Genomic DNA, 12,234 nt, shown 5'->3' with positions numbered 1-12,234 from the left:
GTTAAGAGTCTACTTTTTACTAAGCTATTATAGTGATCGCGATCAATTTGCTGTTGCCCATTGAGGAGTTCGGTCCTCTATCTCCGAGACTGTTCATCAAATCTTCACCAAACTTATATGGCCATACATAACAAACCTGACAGTACGACCTTTGTAAAAAAAAAAGAAATTGTGATTTTTTTAAATTTTTTTCTCTGTAAGAACCATCCTCGTAGGTACTTCAAGGAATATTATAAAAAAAGAATTAGCGAAATCGGTTCAGCTGGTCATATTTTGGCTTAAGCTTAGAAATTTCTTTATTGTTCTGCTTATTATTTATTTAATATCTAGTACTAGATGATACCCGAGACTTCGTCCGCGTGGATTTAGGTTTTAAAAATCCTGAGGGAACTGTTTGATTTTCCGGTATATAAAATATGTCTTTCCCTGCCTATGTCCTTCCCCGGGATGCAAGCTATCTCTCTACCAAAAGTCAAAATCGGTTTAACGTATGTATGGATTGTATAAGTTTCCTTAAAAAACAGCAGAATACAAACTGTAAAGTGTCGTGTAGTATAAGTAGTGTCTAAAAACGTACTTATGTAGGAACATTATAACTCAACATCACATACCTACTTATAATTAAATATTTGAAATCAAAATTAAGCGTAATAAGTACTTTAGAGCAGAATAAAAATATAGAAACACTGCAAACTACCTTACCTTATGTATCTAGATTATGTGTACTAGTGCGAGAAAATTAAAAAGAGCTTAAAGTGAATAAATTATAGCCAATTGTTTTTTAATGGTTCGCTGTAATTACCCCGCACCTACTCGTATATTAATTTTTGAACAATATTAAGTTTTATGTAAGCCGTAACTTTTAATGATTTCATTACGTCCTTACTGCGTTCACTTTTTAATATCGTGGATTTATAATTAATCTATTACAATTTATAGTTAATGTTATGTGCATATTTGTGGTGTGCCAAATTCATGGTAAGCCCGCACTGCAAAACACCGCGTGATTTTTCACGCAGAATTCTGTAACATGGAAATTATATGAAAAAGTTCGGCCGTATTTTTTCGCGGTTGCGTGCGGTTTCATACATTTTCAATTGTGGCACACGTACAGAATTGTGCGGAAAAATTACTCAGTCAAGTTTCCCAGTACGGGCTTATCTTTATAGTGCTGTCTTGACTGACCCACATTGGTAAAGATATAGGGGGAATCTTTACTCTTGTGGCAGAACTATGAATTGACATTTCTATAGAGCTTCTGAGCAAAGTTGCCCTAAATGCGTAAATGAAGCGCTACTTTACCTACACCCGGAGAACGATAGAATACTAAGCTAACCAAGTAACGAAATTTTTGAAATAATAAATAACTTCAAATAAATAGGTACACTAAACACCAGGTTAGGTAAATATTCTTCCCTGCCATACCATACCATAATTGCTCAGAACATCTGAATTGCTAGTAGCTTTCATTTTTAATATGTCCCAATGGTCTCGTGATTCTCTTGTAATATTAACTCATATTACCTTGACACATGATGTGGCTTTTGGGAAAGGTACTTTTTGGGAACAGTATTTTTAATGTTTCTAGAGAAATATTTGACTAAGCGATGCAGGCTTTTGGGAAAAGACAGGTAAGTATTTTTTTTTTTTTTGTGAAACTTGGTGTTAGGTTATACAGAGCATACTTAATATTACTTATCTATAATGTTTTTTACTTTACTCCGAATCGCGGGACCGCGATCATAAAAAGCCAAAAATACCTACGTCAAAATATAAAAGGTTCCCTTCAATTTCAAGATCTATTCTAGTATCACACTATTTGAGTTCATGTTTTGATTTGAGATTTGTGAGAGTACATACCTACCTACTTTTGGGTTTTTACTAGGAGCGTAAGAAAATAAACTTGGAAAATTCACGAAGGGAAACTAAAAATTAAAATATAAGATCGCTTTTGTTCTTCTGTGAATACTCTCGTTCCATATTTTATCCCTAAGAGTGATACCCAACATAGCTCGCTCCATAGTGCGCTGAGCGACTTTTAGTTTGTAGACGAGGCCAACTGTCAGTGTTCACGTTTTGACTCCATATGTCATCACAGGTAGAACACTCATTGAAGCCCTTAGTCTTAAGGCTTTGTGGTAACGTCGATTCTCTTAGAATCGCAGCTTTGAAAATGCTGCCCAACGGAGCTGAATTCTTCTGTCAGTGTCCTTGTCGAAGTTTTTTCTACCGGCTTGTATAATCTGATCGAGGTAGTTATATTCTTGAACAACTCCCTCACACCTCTTCGTATCGGAATCGGATTCGTTTGTTGGTCTTGAACTTGGACGGCCATGGTGGCGGAGTCATACAAACATCTCAACACTTGGATACAGTGCCAGTCGACTTGGCATCGCTGCAGTGAATCCATAACAGCTCAGGTCTCGATGGAATCGAAGGCTTTTTATACTTCTGAGTCTTCTGCATAAACTGCCATAGCCTGTGGATGTGGTCTACGGTGCTGTAGGTACCTACGGTGGTGTATTAAGGTATATAGGTATTAATAATGCAACTAATGAAAAAATGTTAATAGCAGTAACATTAAATTAAAGAACACACAAAACACAATAAGAAAATCAATATCAATAAAAAAGTAGAATTTACTAAGTACGAAGATTTAACCCAAGTTAGAAATGTCAAAACTGAAAAATGCTTGTCCTGTACATTTAACAAAACTGAGATAGGACAGTCTCAGTCTCAGTACTTGGTCATGCGAGCGACGTAATGTGCGTTTTAAATAATTAAATATCAATTGCTTTAACGGTGAAGGAAAACATCGTGAGGAAACCTGCATGCCTGAGAGTTCTCCATAATGTTCTCAAAGATGTGTGAAGTCTGCCAATCCACACTTGGCCAGCGTGGTAGACAATGGTCAAAACCCTTCTCACGCTAAGAGGAGACCCGTGCTCTGTAGTAAGCTGGTGCCGATGGGTTGCTTATGATGATATTAATAATCTTACAAGCGAATAGCAACTCTTACATTTGCTCACACGGTGAGCACAAACCGCTAAACTTGCGTCTCGCAGCTTTCTCACAACTACATGCACAGTGCTAACCATGAGCTTAACATGTTGTATCAATTTTCTCAGGAAAACTAATTTACCTAAAATGATTTTGTAATTTTCCTACACTTAAATCACTTTACGATGAAACTTTTATTTTTATGGGCATACTTTACTCTATTTTATAACTATAATTCTACGTAAACTAATACTAATAAAACTAATTTTTTATAAGTAGGCTGCTTATTGAGACGAATCTAATTTCAGTTAAATGTTAATTAGGAAAGCAATTATGCCTCTTTTATTTAATTGCAAAAATCGTTTAAAAGTCATTTAAAAATCTATTATTTTTTACCATTTACAGCCCTTTCTGAATCTTGGGAAATGCCTAGTAAGTAATAAATACAATAAGTGAATATTTTTCTAATTCCTATTAAGAACCTAGATAATTGGGTATTTTACTAGGTACTTTTGAATTTGATTAATATTATTACTTTATTATAAACTAGGATAAAAATAATGACGTACGCTGAAAAAAATATTAAAATCCAACAAAGATTTACAAAGTTACAGGCATTTTAATTTCGGAATGGGAGGGTCTTCTACCCCTTTCTCGCAAAACGAAAATTTGCATGAAACTTCAAAGCTTCATCTAAACCGGATGAGCCAGGTGTAAACATAACTACCAAATAAATAAACACAATTTAACAGGATCAGCCCAAGTAAATGAGCGCTCAGTAATTGCTCGCGACGTCGGAATTATTGGAAACTTTATTAATAGGTATGTTCCCGGGGCGTCCTGATTCCTGTTTTATATTAATTAGCTAGGCAACACGGCTTCGGGGAAGATATTATTATGGAAATAAACGATTTTTAGGGTACCATGCCGCAAAAGGAACCCTTATAGGATCACTTCGTTGTCTGTCTGACTGTCAAGAAACCTATAGGGTACTTCCCATTGACCTAGAATCATGAAATTTAGCAGGTTTGTAGGTCATATAGCATACGTAAAGGAAAAAATCCTAAAACTGTGAATTTGTGGTTAAGTACATCACAAAAAATTTAAAATAATGTTCATGAGCAAATAACTAGAATTTTCAACTTTCAAAGTAAGATTACTATACTAAGTAGGGTAGGTATCATATGAAAGATCAGATTTTTATTTATTTTTATGCATAATAGTTTTTGTTTTAGCGTGCAAAATGTCGAAAAAATACGACTGTAGTACGGAACCCTCGGTGCGCGAGTCTGACTCTCACTTGGTCGGTTTTTTTCTTGAAATATTGGTGGGTGGATACTTGATGTTCGAAAAGGCAACACTCATTCTATTTGCTTCAGTAAAATACCCCGAATAACAATGAATAATAATAGATTAGGTATCTTTCATAAAAAGGATGTTGTGTTTTTACGGTTCCGTAGCCGAATGGCAAAAAACGGAACCCTTAAGATTCGTCATGTCTGTCTGTCTGAATGTATGTCACAGCCACTTTTTTCCGAAACTATAAGAGCTACACTGTTGAAACATCGGTAGATGTATTCTGTGAACCGCATTAAGATTTTTACACAAAAATAGAAAAAAGGTTTTTACTATCATTTTTTCTAAACTGAATAGTTTGCGCGAGAGATACTTCCAAAGTGGTTAAATGTGTGTATGTAACTTGTAAAATAAGAGAATGATAAAACTAAAAAAACTATATGATTTACATTATGCAAACTTCCACCGAAAATTGATTTGAACGAGATCTAGTAAGGAGTTTTTGATTTATCGTGCAAAATGTCGATAAAATACTATTGTACTACGGAACCCTCAGTGCGCGAGTCTGATTCGCACTTGACCGGTTTTATTTTATCTCCTGACTCATTGTTTTATATTTTGACTAAAAATAAAATAGCCTTGAGCGGCTTATGTTTAATTTTGTGGGTATAAATAATTAAGTAAGTATACTATTCAAATCCTAGGGGGGATTCCAACATCAATGATTCAAATACATTATCTATATTATAAATGCGAAAGTGTGTTTGTTTGTTGGTTTGTTAGTTCGTCCTTCAATCATATCGCAACGGAGCAACGGATTGACGTGATTTTTTGCATTTTGCAAGTTGCTCTGTAGTCACTTGTATTTTCAGTAGGTAATAAAAAGTGGTATTTGGACGCGCGCGAGTCTTGCGGTTGTGTCTTAATATGTAAACAGGCAAATGCAAACACGAATTTACCCAATATTAATCCAAGGGAAATTAATATGTTCACGAGACAGTACTGCGGGGCTGGGTGTTGTTTGCGTTCCAACCGCATGCTAACAAAAGTTACGGTCAAATGCGTCTCAAAGGCGGTTTCTATATAGCCTAATCCAGTACACATTATTACCATCAGTAAGTAAATATGCCTATAATTACAATCTTCGATAACACTGTAGAGTTCTATAACTTGCTCTATAATGAATACTGCCAGGAAAATAAGGTAAAAAATTTCCTATTATCATCATCAATCTATAGCCGGCTCACTCCTGAGTACGACATATAATATAAGACCTACCTATCTGCCAAATTACATGATAGAATCATGAAATTCAACGGGAAGTACCCTATAGGTTTTCTTGACAGACACGATGGACAGATACACAGACAACGAAGTAATCCTATAGGCTATAAGGGTCTCTTTCCTTTCGAGGCACGGAACGATAATTACCTAAGAACTTAATTAAAAAGTATAAACTGAAACTCTAGATATTATGTGATTTTACTAAATAGTCTGACTCGCACTTGGCCGGTTTTATAATTACTTAGATAGCTTTGCTCAAGTAAAACTAATTTATATTATCAGATTCTCCGTCCAGTCCAGTAATAGTTCTGAGTTTAATCGAATCTAAAATATCTACAGCTGTCCGAACCCCTGAGGATAGTAATCTGTTGAAAGAAAACCTAAGTATTCGTTGTCTTTTTTTGTTAGGAGTATTTATTTTGAGGTACCTACTTAGGTAAGAACCGAGCAGAAAAATAAACGACCGACGACCATTAGGATATTGTTATAGTTTAAGGGTGTCTGGCAGGTGGTTGCCACGATACGATACTACGTGTCTGGCAATGCGTGACGTGAATTCTAATAAGAATGTACTACTTTGGGGTAGAATGTAATAAAGAAAGAGTAAGAAACTTCATATTCGCTGATCGTTCCTCCCTGTGTTGGGGACAATACGCACTACGCAGATAAACTTTTTTAAAATAACGAAGGTCTGGCACTAGCGGGCTGTCCATTGCATAAATTTGGAGATAACTTTTGTTTCTAGTCTACCTATAGGTATATTTTCTACTCGAGAAGATAACATCATTATTGATGGAAGATTAAACTTCCATAATTATGACGTCATTAAATGTATAGTAGAGGCTGGCGGGGCTACCTATAAATAGACAGGGCAATTTATAGCCAAAGAGGTATAAAATAAAAGTCACAAAAAAACTCCTGCTTGAGTAGGTAGGTACCTAGTACGTGACTAATAACCTTATATCGCTAGTTTCCCCCAGCTATTGAGACAGGTACAGCTGTGTTAGCTTTCTTAAGACAAGCTATAAAACTTCTTTTTAACATAAGTAAGTTATTTTTAAAGTTAGGTACATTAATCTAATTCAATGTAAAAAGAAATGCATAGTATTTAAGATCGCTTGAAACTTGCTTGTAATGATGCTGGTAAAGTAAATCATCATCATCATCATTAACCGATAGATATCCACCACTGGACATAGGTCTCTTGTAGGGACTTCCAGACGCCTTAGTCTTGCGGGAATCAGGCGGGGGCGGAACAAAACCATGGCGCAACGTACCCAAATGTTTATAAGTAAATACCAGCTACACAAGGTTTGCTAGATTTAGCTGGTATCATCATCATGATCAACCCATCGCCGGCTGAGCATGGGTACATCTCATACCTACTGAGCACGGGTCTCCGCTCAGTAGGTATAAGAAAGGTTTGGCCATAGTACTCCACGCTGTAGCCAAGTCCGGATTGGTAGACTTCACACACCTTTGAGAACATTATGGATAACTCTCATGCATGCAGGTTTCTTCACAAAGTTTTTCTTCACCGTTAAAGAAATGTAAATGTTTATGTACTGTAAATGTTTAATTGCTTAAAACACACATATAAAACTCCGAAAAGTTAGAGGTGCCTCCTCGGGATCGAACCCCCGATCTATCGAATATAAAAGGCGGACGCCTTAGCCACTAGGTTATCATGGCTCTTAAGATGGAATTTAGATACTTAATTAATTAAACTTGGAAAAGTATAAAAAGCCGCATAAACCGTGTACGCGTAATTACAACAGCATAATACGAGTATGCTGTCAGCATTCATAAGGCAGGAACGCCGAGCTATCTCGCATCTGTTGGGCGACAAAGGGAAGCAGGTGCTGAATTATATATGGGAGCCTCCATCATTCACATTTTGTTAGATTAGTGACAGGCGCAGAGTGTCCAATTAAGTAATGTAAGTATTTTCTGTATTCCATTTGTGTTATCAAATTTATAAGCAACTAAGCAATATGAGTTTAGATTGAGATATTATACATATAAAGTGTATTCAGCAAAGCCTTTATTAACAATTTAAAATATTCATATTGGTTTGCGATACGCGGGGGTCCGGGAAACGTTAAAATGAGTTTACAAAGTTTAAAATTAGTAATTGCATGAGAACTGTTGTGACGAATATTTTATGTATAATATTCTTATTTAATATTTCCCTTCTCGTTATGTTTTATGTTTAGCTCGTTCTCGTTGTGTAAGGAGCTTAGACGAATCAATCAAGGTTAGGAGCTTAAATTGTGTAGATACCATATACATGTTGAGATGGCATTCGGGATATGTGGCGGGGGGACGACCGGCACACCCGCACGTCACCCACGCTCGCCCGCACCGGGTTAGCGCGGGTGCTGTGCAGGTGTGCGGGGCGTTTCCTCCCCGAATGCCGACCTGTCGCGTACTATACGGCTGGCTTTTCAGTGTACATATAAGAAAGTCGAGTAGATACAGTAATTAATACCATTTTCTATTCAAGGGTAAATAAAACCGAGTAAATCCTTTTGCTCTTTATTAAGTCAACTTAAGCAATAAAAGCTTCTACTTAAAGAATTCTGCAACCCCTTTAAAATTTTATGTTGCAAAGAGAAAACTAAAGTGGGTAGATACAATATAATAGTACCCACTTTATATACTTACCTACCAATTCTGCAAATAACGTCGTAATCCATTTTAGACTTGAAGGGGTTCAAAATGAAGTAATTAAACTTGATATTAATACTTTGAAATAAATTTTTAGCTGATGCCCGCGAACGAAGGATTTGCTTAGGTTTTTAAAATCCTGTGGGAACTCTTCGATTTTCCGGGATATAAAGTAGCCCACATAATTTTTCTGGTCATTAAGTAGATCCGTTGTTCCGTTGCGGCGTGATTGAAAGACAAACCAACAATAAACACACTTTCGCATTTACTACTTACCCTAGCAAAGTCAATATTCTGGGGCAAAAGTCAACATTGTAGATTGTAATCTATATATAAAAAGAAAAGCTGACTGACTGTATGACTGACTGATTGAAATATCAAAGCACAGCTCAAACTACTGAACGGATCGGGCTGAAATTTGGATGACGTAGACATCCACTAAGACAGGATTTTTAAAAATTCAACCCCTAAAGGGGTAAAATTGGGGTTTGAAATTTGTGTAGTCCACGCGGGCGAAGTCGCGAGAATAAACTAGTCTTGTAATATAGGTACATATTATGCATACTACCATGCTACACGGTGCCTACGTGTTAGCTACGGTACGGCGGCGGTACTGCTACGCGGGGCAGAGTAAGAAAAACTAAAGATTGTTCAGTTTGGTTCAGTACATAAGTATGTTGGTATAACGTTATAAAAGGGTTCTTATTTAAAAATGGCTACTTTTCTTCAGGCTTTATACGTCATGCCGTTACTTACAACACACTCGCATTAAGCGAACACAGGATAGCCATTTGGCGGGAAACTTGACAACTCATGTTGGCCATGTCGCACCATTTACTACACAAACTCTATACAATAATATTATTATTTACTAGCTGCCTCGGCGAACTTTGTACCGCCTAACAGTCGATTATTTTTCAGGCAATATTTTTAAATTTTTCTCTCCGTAAGAACCATCCTCGTACTTCAAGGAATCCATGCCCGACAAACGACGAGTGGGAACGGGGGTTAGGACTATGTATCTAGGTACTAGATAGGTACCTAAATGAAAATCATTACGGAATAGTAAGTTATCTTACCTCTTTGTAAACAAACCTAAACAAAAGTTTCCTAAGAATAAAAATAAATTGAAACCATACCTACTACTTTATCCGATTCTCAACAACTTTGAAACCCCTTTCAAGTTCCACTCGAAATAAAGGGGAGTTCACATAGAGCTTTATATTAAAACTAACTTATGCTCGCGACTTCGTCCGCGTGGACTACACAAATTTCAAACCCCTATTTCAGCCCCTTAGAGGTTGAATTACCAAAAATCCTTTCTTAGCGGATGCCTACGTCATAATAGCTATCTGCATGCCAAACTTCAGCCCGATCCGTTCAGTAGTTTGAGCTGTGCGTTGATAGATCAGTCAGTCAGTCAGTCAGTCACCTCTTCCTAATATTTAGTTATACTCTACTACTAAGACTACTCTATGTACACAAGTAAGTAATAATTGATTTAAATGTTGAATTTTTCACACAATGGCGCTGAGTAAGAAGAAAAAAGAAAGAAAAGAAATGTGTTACAAAAATTATAAGAACGTGCAATTAAAAGTGAAAATTAAAATACAAACTCATTTTATAACAATGGGCATTTTTTTCTTTGAAAGAACAGTGGCTTAATAGGTACCCCTTGTCACGCATGACTAAGATGTTTTTATTTTTGTGTTATTTTTTGTGAAAGTTCTGGATGGTGTAAAACTTTCGTAGAAAATGCCCTATGGAGTAGTGAACGCACAACAGACGGAAACGTTTAAGTGCGTAAACCAACCCAGAGCGGAGAAAGATGGAGTAGTGAGTACGTACCTACATATGTAGTAGCTGTTTTTAATGAAATAGCTTTAATTTAATTTAATTTAAAATAACTTTATTGTTAATAGATTTACAGAGAGTAAGAATACAGGATACACTTAAAAAACAAAGGGCGACCTTATCACTAAAGTGATCTCTTCCAGGCAACCCATACTTTTTTTAGCCTTTTTTATTAATATACATTCAAGTTTTCTGATTTTCAAATTTCATGATTCTAGGTCAACGGGAAGTACCCTGTAGGTTTCTTGACAGACACGACAGACAGACAACGAAGTAAGGGTTCCTTTTGAGGTACGAAACCCTAAACAAAATTAAAGTTGAACGTATTATTATTAAGCTAAATATCTGAGTATCTAGTATGTTCCAGTCTTAAAATTCAATCAATTTTACCGAGTTAAAGCCGAGAATTCTTTAAGTTGTTGCTTTGTTTTCGATGATTAAATTATATCACGATTTTTCGATTACATTTCCTGTGTTTGATTTAATTGTCTACGGTCTGGTTACTTGGTAGGTATTTTCAGATTGTACCTACCTACCTTTAGTTCGCGACAGGTCGAGATAGCATTCAGGATATAAAGCGGGGGGTTGCCCCGCACACCCGCACGTCTCCCGCGCTATCCCGCACCGGGTTAGTGCGGAGGCTGTGCGGGTGTGTCCCCACCCCGATTGCCATCTCTCGGTTTCTCAGTTTTGTCTAGTTTGTACTTAGGTTTGTACTTTGTGGATTTGATAGTAAGTTATCCTCGTGACTTCGTAACAGATGTTTAAAATAAAAACCGGTCAAGTGCGAGTTGGACTCGCAAACGAAGGGTTCCGTACACGAAATAACACTTTTTAATTTATTTTTAGTGTTCCGTACCTCAAAGGAAAAACGGAACCCTTATAGGATCACTTTGTTGTCTGTCTGTCTGTTTATTTTCATGGCAGCTATTTTGAAATTATTATTTGTTGTTATAGCGGCAACACAGAAAACAAAACGCAAAAAATTCAACAATACCGATTTCAAGGTTCAAGAGATGCAGCCCGCTGAGATACAGACGGACGGACAGCGAAGGCTTAATAATAGCTGGCGCCACTGGCACCCTTCGGGTATGGAACCTTCGAATGGAATAAAAAACGGAATGTAAGGCCATAAAATAAACTGCGATTATCTATCTCGACGAGTTCCTCCTAGCTCTACAAGGAAAGAAAAGCCTACCTAGTAATGGAAAACTAGGAAAATCGCAAACAAAGTGGTTCATTCAACCGTCAGTATACGGTCACTGAACTCATTGTAATAAGTAATAACAAAAGGATGATTAAGTAGTAGTTGGCCATTGTTTCAACACTCAATGGTGGAGTCGTGAAGCGTGGTTTGCAAGCAGGATTCTTGTATTAAGTCCGACAAATAGAAAGAAAATAATAATTAATAATATCTTGTAGTTTATAAGAATTAAAAAATCAAAGAGATGTACACTGATAAAACATTCAGATAGGAATGTAATTAGGTGACCTACGCCTAATGTACTAAGACAGAACGGGATACAGAATAGGTAACACTATAGATACTTTGCAAACTACTCTGCAGTCAGCTGCCAGTTTGCTTAGCACCAGTCGTTCAAAACTTGGTTTTTCAAAGGATTTTATATAGTTAGGTAGCTCGTCGCTTCTTATATGTTTCTGCGGCTTGACTTGAATCACCTGGGAATGAATTTAAAAAGGCCCCGCCATTTAGATAGACAGACGACAACAAAATTCAAATAGAGTCGCAGAGAGCCGCTGTATTAAGGCGGCGCAAGACCGTGGAAGTCCCTTCAAGAGACCTATATCCAGCAGCGGACGTCTAGGGGTTTAAAATAATGATGATGATTAGAAAAAGACAGGAATAAAAGCAGCCAAGTGCGAGTCGGACTCGCCCATGAAGCGTTCCGTAGCAGCAAGTAGGTTCACGGTTTAGGCAAAGGTTTATGTTTGTGAAATCAAATGCCAGCCAGCTGGCACCTCGAGTACAACACCGCTCGGGAGGAAGATCTTCTTATTGTTACGGTTGAGCACACAGATAGGTACCGCTCCCGTACAAAATTTTCTCTGGCGATGTTATAGCATTGTTATACCGTTCTGTCTGTGGAGGTTTTAAAAGACTTGCATCCT

The 12,234-nt window shown here is 36.9% G+C and overlaps 1 protein-coding gene across 1 annotated transcript in view; it reads left to right on the top strand.

Moving 5' to 3' along the window:
• The window catches only part of Gmppa (GDP-mannose pyrophosphorylase A), a 129,559-nt gene that overhangs the window by 106,284 nt on the left and 11,041 nt on the right, over positions 1 to 12,234 (top strand). The window lies entirely within an intron of this gene.

Source organism: Maniola hyperantus, chromosome 7 (genome assembly GCF_902806685.2).
Source record: "Maniola hyperantus chromosome 7, iAphHyp1.2, whole genome shotgun sequence".
Classification (NCBI taxonomy): Eukaryota; Metazoa; Arthropoda; class Insecta; order Lepidoptera; family Nymphalidae; genus Maniola; species Maniola hyperantus.
This window is presented reverse-complemented; position numbering and strand designations above follow the sequence as displayed.